Source organism: Excalfactoria chinensis, chromosome 11 (assembly GCF_039878825.1).
Source record: "Excalfactoria chinensis isolate bCotChi1 chromosome 11, bCotChi1.hap2, whole genome shotgun sequence".
NCBI classification, from domain to species: Eukaryota; Metazoa; Chordata; class Aves; order Galliformes; family Phasianidae; genus Excalfactoria; species Excalfactoria chinensis.
This window is the reverse complement of record NC_092835.1, coordinates 10,088,748-10,101,713: the sequence shown is the minus strand read 5'-3', so window position 1 is coordinate 10,101,713 and position 12,966 is coordinate 10,088,748. Positions and strand designations below refer to the sequence as shown.

General features: G+C 44.2%; 1 protein-coding gene across 2 annotated transcripts in view; it reads right to left on the bottom strand.

Moving 5' to 3' along the window:
- Positions 1-11,194, bottom strand: part of TSHZ3 (teashirt zinc finger homeobox 3) — a 74,579-nt gene extending 63,385 nt beyond the window's left edge. Inside the window, exons 1-3 of one of the 2 annotated variants that reach the window (XM_072346827.1) lie at positions 11,065-11,194; positions 10,502-10,633; positions 4,164-4,530 (exon numbers count right to left, since the gene is read on the bottom strand). The gene's annotated coding sequence lies outside the window, so the exon portion shown is untranslated. The remainder of the gene's footprint in view (positions 1-4,163; positions 4,531-10,501; positions 10,634-11,064) is intronic. The other variant, XM_072346828.1, reaches the window with a different exon arrangement.
- Positions 11,195-12,966: the final 1,772 nt, after the last annotated feature.

Genomic DNA, 12,966 nt, shown 5'->3' with positions numbered 1-12,966 from the left:
CCAACTTGGCTCAATCCCGAGCAGGGCGGGGGTTCGCCGGGAACCGCGGGGCGCACCGAGCGCCGGGCCCGGGCCCTCAGCCGCCCGCTATAGACGCGCGGAGCGCAGCGGGGCGCAGCGCCGGCACCGCCGGCTGCAGGGAGCGCCCGGTGACCCCCGGGTGCGCGGGGGCCGCCGCGGCTTCGCCCGGTGCGGAACAAAGGAGGAGCGGCGCGCATCGGCGCTGCCGGGACGGACGCGCCTCTGCCAAGTTTGTTTAAGAACACGGCTGCCCGCTCCCGACAACGATCCTCGGCTTTTGTGTAATACAAAGCGTTGTCAATAACCATTACAGTGGCGGCAATTATCTGAGGAGGGAACAAAGGCATTTTGTAATATCTACATAACTTTATTAGAGCAAAATTATTTTAAAATGCCTACGAATTCCCAAACCTCCTGAGTACAAATGAATAAAAGTTTTTCTTCGGGCTAAAATCTTTGCTTGAATGTAAATTGTTTGGCTAAGTGAATTTACACAGCAGCAAAGTTTGTTTGGCTCAGTCCGGTAGCTGCGCTATAACGAACCAGATGTTTTGGCTGCAAATTATACGGAGGACTTTCCCACTTCTGCCACGCATCGCGCCCCGGAACGCCAGAACTGCGACAGTGGGGCCCGGGCAGCTCCCCCAGCCCCGGGAGCGAACCCGCAGCTCCAGCCCGCCCCTCTCGGAGCCCCGCGGGCTGAACAGCGGCAAAGCGAGAACCGCGCAGCGGAGCAGGGCAGCGCGGCCCGGCCCTTCTCGCAGCCTTTCCCCGGCACCGGCGGGGCCGGAGCCCGACCCGAAGCCGCTGCGGCCGGAGCTGAAGTCGGGTGGCCCGTGGAGAGCCGTGGCTGATGCCGCCCGCGAAGCCGGGGGGGGTCGGGGCTGCCCCATTCGGCCCCGCCCGGTCCGGGCCGCCCCGCCCGCCGCCTCCGCGCCCACAGCAGCACTTTTTGGGGACGGTGCACTGAGATCTGTCGCCAGGGTGCCGTCCCGCTGAATTATCACTTCTTTTTTTCCCCCTTGAAAGGACTTGGGGGTCTCTGAAGAAACAATCAGCCGCTGCTCTGAAGGAAAGGAGCGTTACAATTCAGAGCTACTGTAGCGTAATGTGTTCACTTGGGCAGCAGGAAAACCCTTTATGAAAATTAGTTACAGAGCCTGAAACTCCCCCCGCCCCCCCCCCGTGTGCCAACCGCAGCCATTGTGCGCACAGGGCTCAGCGCAGCCCGCACGCACGAAGTTGGCCCCACTCCGGCTCGGGGAGCTTCTCCGTGCAGCCCCCGGCGCTAGGGAGAGGCGGGAGGAAAGGGATCCTCGTCTGTTCCCTGCATCACCCGGGGGTCGCCGCTGCCCGGCGAGCGCGGCAGTGCCCTTGAGAGTATCTACGACCTCACGGCAGGGAGATTTGGTTGTGACCAGATACATCCTGCAGTGGGAAAAAGCACGGAGCGGAGCTTCTCCTGCCAGATCCCTCCTTTCTTTCCGTAGAAACTTCTTCCCTAGGCGGCTATTTTACTAATTTGCATATACCGTTTACGTTAAGACAGGCAAGTTTCTCTTAAAAATACTAAAGAAAAGAAAAAGGCGTCCAGCCGCCACCAAAGGGAACTTGCTCTGTCCCTGGCGCCCGGTACCGCGGCGGGACGTGGGCAGCAGCGGCCCCGCGATCCACCCGTACCGTAGAGCACCGGCGGGTCCCGGTTGGCACGGCCGGGTCAGGAGGGAGGTGAAAACTGAGCAAGTGTGACACCGGTATTGATTCGCTCTCTTTGTTCTCGTGTCATCGGTACACAATGGAGAGAAAGAAACGTGACTTAAAAATTGCAATTAACCAGCTTCAGAGCGGGTTTCTTCTGTGGGGTAGCTCTTGTTATCAAATCCCATTCCTTCTCTAAAAAAGCGCTTCCAATTTTAAAATGAAACAGGCGGCGTAAAATACTTTCCTTCTTTCTATTGTAAGAGTTACTTCAATTACAACTGGAAGTTTCCCACAGGTTCAGTCAGGTCTTGAAAGAATGGCAATTTTTTTTCCCTACTGTTTTAAAAGTATTAACTTCCTTTCAAACATCCCTTAACCTTTAATGTTTTGTAACTTGATGAAAAGGTCACTTTGCTTGGAGTGGGTGCATCTGCTTCGTAATTGTTCTAATATCAAGCAGAGCTCCATCCCAACGCTAAATTCTTCAACGAAGGTTTTTTTTTTCTTCCCCTTAATACACTGTTGGTAAGGTTACCACGAGTAATTGTTCTACAGGCAGAGAGCCACAGACCAAAGGATGCTCGCACCTTATTTCATTTCACCAACCTCAGATGCTCAGAGCTGCATCCAACAGATGACATCAGTGGGGCTCTGAGAAGAGGAACATGACCAATTCCACCTCGTCCCACCAAGGTGGGCCCAGGGCAGGGCAGGACCAGCATAAACAGATGGACCCTGCTGCGTAAGGAAGTACTGCTGAATACTGAGCAGTATTCCCCTGAGCCTGCAGCAAGCTCTGCCCACACACCTCAGAGCACTCTGCAGGGAACTGTGCAAGGAAGCAGCACCACAGGTGGGTCAAGGCCCAAGGAGCGGCCAACACCGGAGATCTGGGGCCACCAGGCAGCAGTTCTCACTAACCAGACCCGAAAAGCGATGCCGTGTTACTAATCCAATTATACTTTGCATCACTTGCTGTGAGGGCAACGGAAGCCTTTCAGCACGTGTAAATCAGCATTTAGCAGTGGGGACAACACTACTTTGACCACTTAGCCAGCTCTGGTACAGGCAACCCATGTCCCTTCCCACGCAAAGGGAACATGTCTGTTCCCTCCCTGGGCTCAGACTGCCCCTCTGGGGCAGAATGGGGCCTGGGACAAGAGGAGAACTCCCTTATCCACTGCACTGCGGCTGCACCTGACTGCAGCAACAGAGCAAGGATCTGAAACTGAAGCACTCATCACTCTAAAGCGCAGCAAGAGTTTCTCATTCTTACACAGTTCAAACATCCAGTGAACGTGTTTAATTAATACTTGGCTATACATTTTTTTTTTTTAAGATTAAAAAAAAAAAAAAGAGAGAAAGAAACAAGCTAATTACATTGCTTAATATTCTAATAAGTTTTTGTTCTTGTTTTTAAATAACATGCTTTTTTAGCCAAGCCAATCCCTTGAGGACCGCTTTCTCATTTATAAGGCAGTCCCCAATGGGAGTTAAGAGGAGGCTATTTTATATGAGGAAAATGTGTTCTGAAAGAGAAGCCCTATGCAGATAACCCCACATCACATACATCAGGATGGAGGCTGGAACATGTATTCCAGTGATGCAAATCTTCCCCTGTAATAATTTGCTCATTAGCATTACCAAAAGCCCGGATACTGATGTCTATGTATTTGTTCTTGTATTTTTCACCGCGCTAACGCTTTTAACTAAAATTATTTTAAAATTTTGCTTTATTTAATGAATTTAAAGGTCAATCCTCTTCCTTTCCATATGCAAATCCTATTAACAGTAGAGGCTTAATATTAATGGCACTTAATACACTAGAAGTTCCATTCACACCCAAACCTCACGAGGAAACAAAATAACCTCAAGATAATTTCACCAAACTCATTGCTTTCTGCTGTTTTTGAGTCACCAAACAGCAGGCAGCAGCAGTACCCTGTGGGTGGGGAAAAGGGCTGGGAGGGCAGGTCGGAGCTGCTTGTACAGAGCAGGGCACAGCTGCAACCCTCTGACACACACACAGGTGCCATGCAGGCTCTGATGGCATTTTTTAACTACAGATGTGTTGGTGTTACAGTGGCAGCACAGGGAGGTGGGAAGGCACAGCCAGCCCTAGTGCTTTCCTCTGCGGACCCTGGGAAAATGTTCTCTGTACCACCAAGAGCAGCCCTGCTGACACAACCCTGGCTGCCTCAGGCCATACATGAGCTGTCTGCCAGGCATTTCAAGCTGTTGGGCCCAGGTGCCCATCAGCAGAGCACCACCACCTCAGAGTGTTTCTCTGTTGGTGGGAACAGCAAAACCCACAGCAGCAAGGCCAGCCCTAGGCCTTGGTTCCTTGAGGACAGGCAACAAGACTTAGGCGCAACCAAAGACCACAACTACAAACTCCAGGCTTGCAGCCTGACTGACCGCCCGCTCCCGTTGTGACTGACCTGCTCCTGGTGTGTCAGGGCTGCTGCTCCTGGGGATGGCAGAGCTGTCACAGCGTTCCGAATCCTCTTACAGTGCTCAGCAGTGGGTGCGGTGCAGACCTGGCTCAGGAGCCCTCGCAATGCTGGCTGCACAGATGGGCCCCTGCTCCTCTCAGACTGGAGCAGATGACATCTCGTTGTCCCTGGGCTTATGTTAAGGCCACCTCTTCCTTCACAGCCCTGATGTGGCCAAAGGGTTGGCAAGGGTAGGGCTGAAGGGCAGGCAGCACACCGAGGTGAAGGCTCCATGGTGCTGAGGAGGCCTGGGCTCTGTTCAGCCCAACAAACCGCGATCATAGACTGATGGATGCTCACAGCTCCGACTTCTCTGCAAACCAGAGAGCACAGCGTTAGGTTTTGTATTTGACATGCATGACAAAATAAGACTTACAGAGCTTATGTTTGTTGTGTGAGTGCTGACTGCTCTGTTTCCAGCCAAATCTCTGTAATTGTCCAGGTATGTCACAGGCTCGAGGTTTGCATTTTTACCAACACTGGGTGTAAATTACTTCCGCAAACAGGAGTCTGGACTCGGTGAAACAACACAGTTGTCTGCTATAGCAAATCTGGTGTTCCTGGATTCAAATCTGCTGGAGGCATTCTGGATTTTAATTAATATATTGCTTTATATGTATGAGAATTTCTCTCTCCCTTTTTTTTTTTTTTTTTTTTTTTTTCCCGTCTGTTTTCACACACTGCACTTCTAGTTTAAACAAAACACATTCTCTGCACTGCTCTCCAAAGCAATTGAATAAATATCACAGACTGTATAGATCCAGTAGCCTTTCCAGTGAGCAACACAGCAGTCATGCTTCACAGAAAAGGGATAACATCCGAGAGTGCAGCTGATAAGAGCAACAATTTACAAAGCAAGAGATCTGTTATGCAGTGAAAGCTTTATTACCATGACTTGACGTTACGTCTCCAGCACATAAGGGTTAATCATGGCAGCAGTTTGCAGCTGGCTGCGCTCTCGGGGGAGCCATAGCGATAGACTTCTGCATGCAAGACAAGGTCAGCGCCGCTCCCCGGGGTCAGCCGGCCCCGCGATAACACAGCTCCCAAACTTTGGCCCCAAGGAGACACAGGTGCCAAACCCATTTTGTGGTCTGCTGTAGAGCGCTTCTTGTGGTTTTTCTTCTCCTCGATAAAAACACATACATAGCTCTGTGGTATATAATTGGACGGCGAGTTTTCAGAGCTACCCATCAGTGGGAGTTTTCTGTGGCAGCAGTGGGTTTGTGAGCTGGCCGGGTACATGTAACATTTCACGGGAGACTTACTCTTAGTGGACTGAGAAAACAGAGCAGTCAGTGCCGAGTGTAGGGGCCAAATCCTGCCTAATTTGTGCAGGCTCATTGTTTAAAATGCTCAAAGGGTAAAGCAAGCAGAATTGGACTTTAACATTTTATTAATATTTGTCTTCTATTGCTACAAGACACAACAATAATCAAATAAGAAAAACTTTAATCCTCAAATGCAGCTTTAATCTTCAAATTGGTTAGCTTATCAGAGGGGTAACATTTATTTCCAAAGACAGACTGCTCGGAGGGATCGGCTGAAATGGAAACCTGTAAGTGAAAGGATCTAAGTTTATTGGGCAGTGTTGTCTATATTTATAGTTTCTGCTCAGCCCGTATTTCTGTTTTTATATGCATGCGTCAAAAATTAATATACGGCAAATTTCACCAACAGTTTTAAGAGATCCTAAAATATAATAAAATCAATAAATGATGTTCTGGCATAAACGTTTCTGTAGCTGAGGGTGGCCAGGTTCAAAGGGCAACATCTGACCATTTCTCTTTCCCACCCTGCTGCGGAGTAGGACCCTCCCCTCAACTTCAAATCACTGGGGAGAGGGTAATTTAAGCTATACTTGATGTACCCTATACATCACTGTCTTCAGGACCAGGTTTAAAATTAAACTCTGATGTACAAAGTTAAACAAAAATGAGATAAAAATTGGCAGGGGTTGAAGAGGGTCAAAGTAGTCAAAACACAAGGTAGACTATTGCTTCTTTTGATTTATGTTATTCCGTGCACTAAAAAAAAATAAAATTATAGCTCTCATGGAGACTTTTTTCATTGAGAATAACGCATTCCTAATTTGTTTTCTATAGACTTACAGGGCATTTGCTCTAGGAGAGGGAGGCATTTATTTATTTATTTAGTCAGTTAGTTTGGCAGGGGCAGAATATCATCAGCTGTTGGCAGAATATTCAAATTATCATTAAGTGCGACCTTTGTCACTCAGCAGCAAGTGAAAGAGAATAGCGTTTCACTTTCCGTTAGCAGTTATCTTACAATGCACGCACATATAGGCGCATACTCACAGAATTTAGCTTTGAGGCAACTCTTTTAAACGCAAACAACGTACTACAGTCACATTTGGTAACAGAAAGAAGGGAGTTCAGTGAACGTTTCCTTTCTCATGTTTTACATGCACATAATGCAGTTACCCTCCAGAAATTCAGTACAGGAAAGATGCCAAACGGAGGATTCTTTTGAAACCAATTCAAGAAAATCCTTGCAGGAAGTTAATTTTTTATGATGTAGTCAACTTTTCCACATATTGCCATTTATATGGTTAGTGTGTGGACTGCAGGCAAAGTAATTCGGAATTGTAATCTTTATTTTCTCTAATACGATAATGAAATCAACTACTATTCGCTGGAATCAAATGATTTTTTTTTTTTCTGTGCTACTCCAGTGAGAGGAATACAGGAATTCTACTGCCTAAACTGCCTCGCTAATGGGAAAATGAAGAAAAATCAAGTCCTCAGACAGCTAGTAAATAAAAAAAGTCCTTGTTTTAAGCATGCAGGTTGACATGTAAAGATGTTGAAATCTTTTAAAAACTGATTAAGCAAGGGGTTTGTTTTTGTTTCTTGTTTTTTGTTTTTGTTTTTCTGGAAAGTTTTTAATTTTACTAAGAAAAAAGTCCAATTGACTTTATATGGATTACAGCTGGCTGGAGTTGGTTCATTCTTTAGTCTTGCCCCATGAGGGCATTGGTCCACGAAAGGATCTGAGCTCTAAAAATGCCTGAGCTTGGTTTTAAATCTAATAGGAGAAAAACACTGTTGAGACAATGATAAAAGAAGAGTTTTTAAAGTGCTGTTTGATTAACATTGACAATGAAGATTCTCCATTAATTTACTAAGGGCATACCTCCTATTTAGTATGCAGATTTTAGTCTTTCAATAAGTCTAAGTGATGCACTGTATAAAATACATTTTATATGTGTGATTTTACAGGACTGATCTGCATATATTCCTTTAATATGCATGATTTGGCAAACAATTTATGTAACAACTAATGAACACAATTTTTCCCAGACACCTGATTGGGAAGCTGAAAGTGAAATAGATATAAAGCCAGCAAATCGTTTTAATAGGAATAGCAAGCAAAGATAAAGATCAAATACTGTAACGGGTCCATTATATCACTCATAGCCTAGTGTGCCAAACCCTCTGAATTTAACAGCAATATTTTTTCTCCTATCAGAGAAGACATTTTCAAATATCTGTTTTGTTTTGTTGGTTTGTTTAAAGTCTTTTGGAGTCACGGAGAGAACTAACCACACTCTCTGTAACAACAGCAGATTGTGTGCAGCAAAGATCAGATGCAGGAGCTAGTTGGTTAAGAAAAGGTGATACAGAATTTTCCTTTGTCCATTGCACTTTAAGAATCAAGAGATCTGTGAATTAAGGAGATGGTCACAGAGGTGACAAGGAAGTCCCATAGTATTCAAGTAGAATGAAAACACTTTTGAGAATCTGCAGGATTTTAGACTGAAAGTTTGGACAGAACAAGAGCTACTCTGAGGCTAGTAGCTGCTCAGAAAGCAGGTGAAGAACAAAAAGACACATATAAATTAAAAAGAGGGAGAACATCAGCTGTTAGACATACAAGTAATCCTTTAAAAATCATGTGCTTAGCCTGTGACACTGGAGATGAACTGATTGATTCCTCCTTACACGAGGCAGCTGGCTGGGGGAACTGCTCCATGTCCCAGCTGCTCACTGACTCCGCTACCTCACCCAATCACCCAAGCCTATGATGTGTTGAGGTCCCCATGAGTGCTGGTCCTGTGAGGGCTTAATTCAGAGCTCATCAAAATAAAAATCAAGATTTCCAATGCCTTTGCGGTAATTTTTGTTAGACCTTTTTCATCTACATAGCTCCAAGAGATTTCCATTTTGGTGTAAATATATGCTGTCCAGTTTTACTGCACAGTATTTTTATGGAGTGAAATTTGCTTGCCAACATCTATTAATACTCTAATTATTAACAACATTTCTTCAATCCTTGTTGCTTTATCAGGAAAGCAGTCTCACCAGAACCTTCTTCTGTGTCCAGTACATTAACTCGCTCAAGCACTTGAAAGGTACCATGCTCTGAGCAACAGTAAAGAACTGAGCCTATAATTTAATAACCCTCCTTCTGAGTAATTAGTATTCACTCAATGAAATTCAGGCTTTGCAGAGGTCCAGTCAAAGGCCTAAGCACCATTTAAGTCCAGCTGATTCCCCAGGGCACCTCTGAGCTGAATTGGGCCCCATTTTATTAAATTATAATAGAAAGACTGCCATGTCAAGTATTCCAATGCTGAAAGACCCAACCCCACAAGACCTCACACGGATAAGTAATCATCACTTATGCTAATAGCACATTTGACTTCTGTGGGATGACACATGAGGATGGACTACTTACTTGACTAAGATTAGTAAGAACGGGCATGTTACACAGAACAAATGACTTCTAAATACCCAGCTGCAGCGAAGGGCTGACTCCCATCAGTGAGTGCTGTGAGGGTGAATGAAGGGCAGGATATGATCTTTAGAAGCCTTGCTGAATGCAGTTATTGAATTGGTGACAGTTTAGCAGATTTCTAACTCATAATAAACCTCAGCTTTGCCTCCTCAGTTACAAGCTTCTCTCCACCATTCCTCTCACCTGCTTTCCTTTTTCCATAATCCCACAGTCATTGTTTTATTTTATTCATTTTTTTTTTCACTCTTCTTTAATATTTGCAAGTGAATTTAGCATTTTGGAATGCATTTAAACAACAGTCACAAAGCCACAAATGCTCCTATTTACCAGCAGAGCACACTGCTTGGTAGTATTTCTCTATTGCTCTGAGTGTCCCTCCTCCCTCCCCTCTCCTCTGCTGGGATCAGTGCAGCCTCTATGCTCATTTAGTCCTTAGCTTCTCCCTTCAAACCTGACGATAAAGGCATCACACTGGGTCTGTCAGTCCAGTGATTTGTCTGCAAAAATGCCTAAGTGTTCGGGCATCTTTTTAATGCACTTTTTTTTTCATGCAGTCACAGGAACAAACAGATATCTGCCCTTATGCTCTACAAGGCATTTGTAGCAGAATCCTAGAAAGAGAAAAATCTTTATATCTCATCTGCCTCAGTTTCACTTATTTCACATATTCCTTTAAGCTTTATCTGAAAGTAGTGTTGTTGTCACCACCGGTGACTGGCTTTTAGGGGTATTTAGAAATCCAGAATTAATTTGTTCCTAAGACCTGGGCAAAATATATGTATATATCTGGTATTTATAACTAGCATATAGAATTTTTCCAATACCAAATCCCAAATCCAAAATGATATAACCTAATCACAAAGGAACCCCCAGGACCCACTTTATTTGACCTATATTGTAGAAAACCATATAAAGGCAAAGAAGATAACTATTATAGCATTAGTGGTACACTTAATGAGTATTTTCCATTTTCTTGTAGGCTTGTAGCTCAGCTGTAACAACTGCTCTGTTTGTGTGTGCCTGTGTGTTTTGCCAATCACGAGTGAAATAAAAATGCCCTAATTTCTGCAACTCTGCTTTCATTACGCTGTAAAGCACTAAAAGCAGAAACAGTTTCCTGAAGAACCCCTTCATAGCAGGCCCTTGAACAAGATGACTGTTTCTAATAAGCAACAGCTGTCGTTGTGGTTTTACTAGTCAAATGATTCATGTCTTTTGCTCAGAAATGATAAGTGGAACAAATGTTTACTTAGATATGTAACAGAGGAACAATTGAAAAATAGTAGACTGTCAAATAGAAATATTTTCCTGTTATCTGATCCTTAACAATTAGCCTGAACTGGTTTTAAGTCAGAAAGCAGCACTACAGCAGTGCAGTTAGCATTGGTAAAGAGTTTAGCACACAGTTTTGCAAGCAGAATTCAGCAGGCTGTGTTGGAAACATTTTCCATGGCCTTCAAGGCCGCAAGCAGCTCCTTGCCAGCCGCCACCCCACCCTCACTCCTGGCAATCTCCCCTCCTACCTTCAGTCATCTTTGAAAGGAAGACAGTGAACTTTCCACTTGGTTTGTTTTGTCTTCAGGGAACATCAATGTACTTCTCCACTGCTTGGTCTAGAGTGAATACCCTCTGCTTCCTCAGGATTACAGAGCCTGCTGGGAAGAGCAGATTAAATGAGGAAAAGTATTCTAATGCAGGAGATTCCAGGCTATGTTCAAGGACAAAACAATTGCATTACTCCTTGGGTGATTAGAAGGAGAAACTCAAGGACCTTCGGTGTCTCTCCGCTGTGCCTGGAAGCTGCTGCAGTCAGAGAGATTTGACACCGCTGTGGCATCTCAGGGCCAGAGGTAAATTTTTGTTAAGCGCTAGAAGAAGCAGTGGTAGACTAACTTTTATGAGTCTAAGAGGACAGCATCAAATAGCAGTATCTGCTGCTTTGAAGGATGGAGCTGGAGGAGAAACAGGCACAGAGGAGACCAAGGGAGCCTTGGCATGCTCAGTGTGTGGATGACACCAGTGTACATGCCTGTAACTTATTTGAGCTCACATTGATGCTTGCCAAGAAAACAGGGTTTATATTCACCTTTAGTATGCACCGATTCTGGACTTCGACACTTCTACAGAACTTCCTAGCCAATATTGCTGTGTGACACAGAAATGAGTTGCACAGATTCTCACAGCTCTAGTTTCTTATCTGTAGAACAGTGGTGATATTTCATCTCTCCCCTTGCTCAGCTTGCCAGGCTCCTGGGACCAGCAGTCCTTTATTGTGTGTCTCTGTATCATCTTGTACAACAAGACCCCACTCTCAGCTGAAGCCTCTAAGTATCACTGAAATATAAATAGATACTAATAAGAATATTTTGACACAAGATGGAATTTTATATTCTGGAGAGGGAAATAAAATATGTACTAAAGCCTACTAAAGTGTAACCATGAGATCAAATGATAAAATTCTTCCAGAAACAAAGAGTTGATACAAATTGTGACACTAAACTGAACCAAAGCAACAAAGGCTTGTTCTCGTGGCTTATTCATATAAAGTATATGAAAAAGTGAGATGATCAAATTACCCTCACAGCATGGATTTTGACATGGATGTAGACTAACTGAGTCACTGGAGGGCTGAGCAGGTGCGTTGTTCTAATTATACCCTCAGCCTAGTGAGGAAGGAGCAAACTTCCCAGTTGCTTCCCTGGTGGAGATAAGGTGTTATCAGCCATCAGCAAATGAGAGGGGAGAGCAAGGACAAGGCACCTGATGGGAGAAAGAGGAGGGAAGGAGGAAGCTAACAGAGCACATTCTTAACACTCCTCATCTTTTAAAAATGTATGCACACATCTACTCTGAGCTGTTCGGGTGCCACTTCTGGAACTCATTTCACGTCTCTGTTTAACCTTTCCGTATGGCAAGGCACACTTTTTTTTCATAAACATTTTCTCTTTTATAGTCTTGCAGAGAGATAGCTGGCTAAATATGATGCTTTATTTGTTCATTAATTAATCAGCAACAGGCACACTAGGAGTTACAACCCGAGCAGTCCCACACATAGATTTTTATCATCGTATAACATAACCCAAGGGAAATACACTTTTTTTTTTTTTTTTTTTTTCCTTTCCAAGAGCATAAATGGACATTTCTATAAATTGCAACTACTTGGGAGCATGTAATATGCAATATTATTCATCTTTGTATTCCAGGTGAATCCAGACTAGACTACCAGCCTCTAGGGGAGTCTGCTTCATATAATTATCAGTATTCAAAGAATGATTGTAGATGTTGTAGCTTAACAGCAGGTGAATGGTCCTTATCTGAATATTAAATAAAGTGCAACTTGATTTCCAGGTTCTCTCTGACTAAATGTTTGCAAAGTCATTAGTGAAAGCATGCAGCTATAATCCCAGCCACTCTTTTTCTTACAAAGGATTTCCGCTTTTGTTTCTAATTCCTTTACAGGATGAATTGTTCACCTCCCTTTCCTATTCACACAGTCTTGTCCCTTGGTTGGACTACCAGAAACATCAAGGAAGCTGCCTTGTAAGTAGTGCCTACACTCCTCATTTTTTAAAAATCAGAAACAACAAAAGAAATGCAGGGAAGAGCAAAAAAAGAGAAAGATTTATTATTTCCTCTAAGGATTATCAGAGCTCTGAGTGTTGGGAAAAGGCTGTTTAGTAAACTGCTCCTTTGTCCTCCCAAGTTCTGGGAACTTGAGCTCTGTATCTGATTTCCTTATTGCATGATCTGTGAGCTGCTTTATATATTTATTTAGCAAAAGCCTTTTATTACTGTTTTAAAATGTGGGATTTAATGTACTTGAAAACTGTCTTAGTAGCTCGATGGTGGATGCTATGCAAATATAGTAGATAGTTGTGTTATAGGAAAATTAATAGCAATGAAGAAAAAGAACAAAAACACCCCCTGCTGAGCAGAAGGGAACAGACCAGAACTGGCAAAGGAAAATTACTGGAGATAAAGGAAGAAG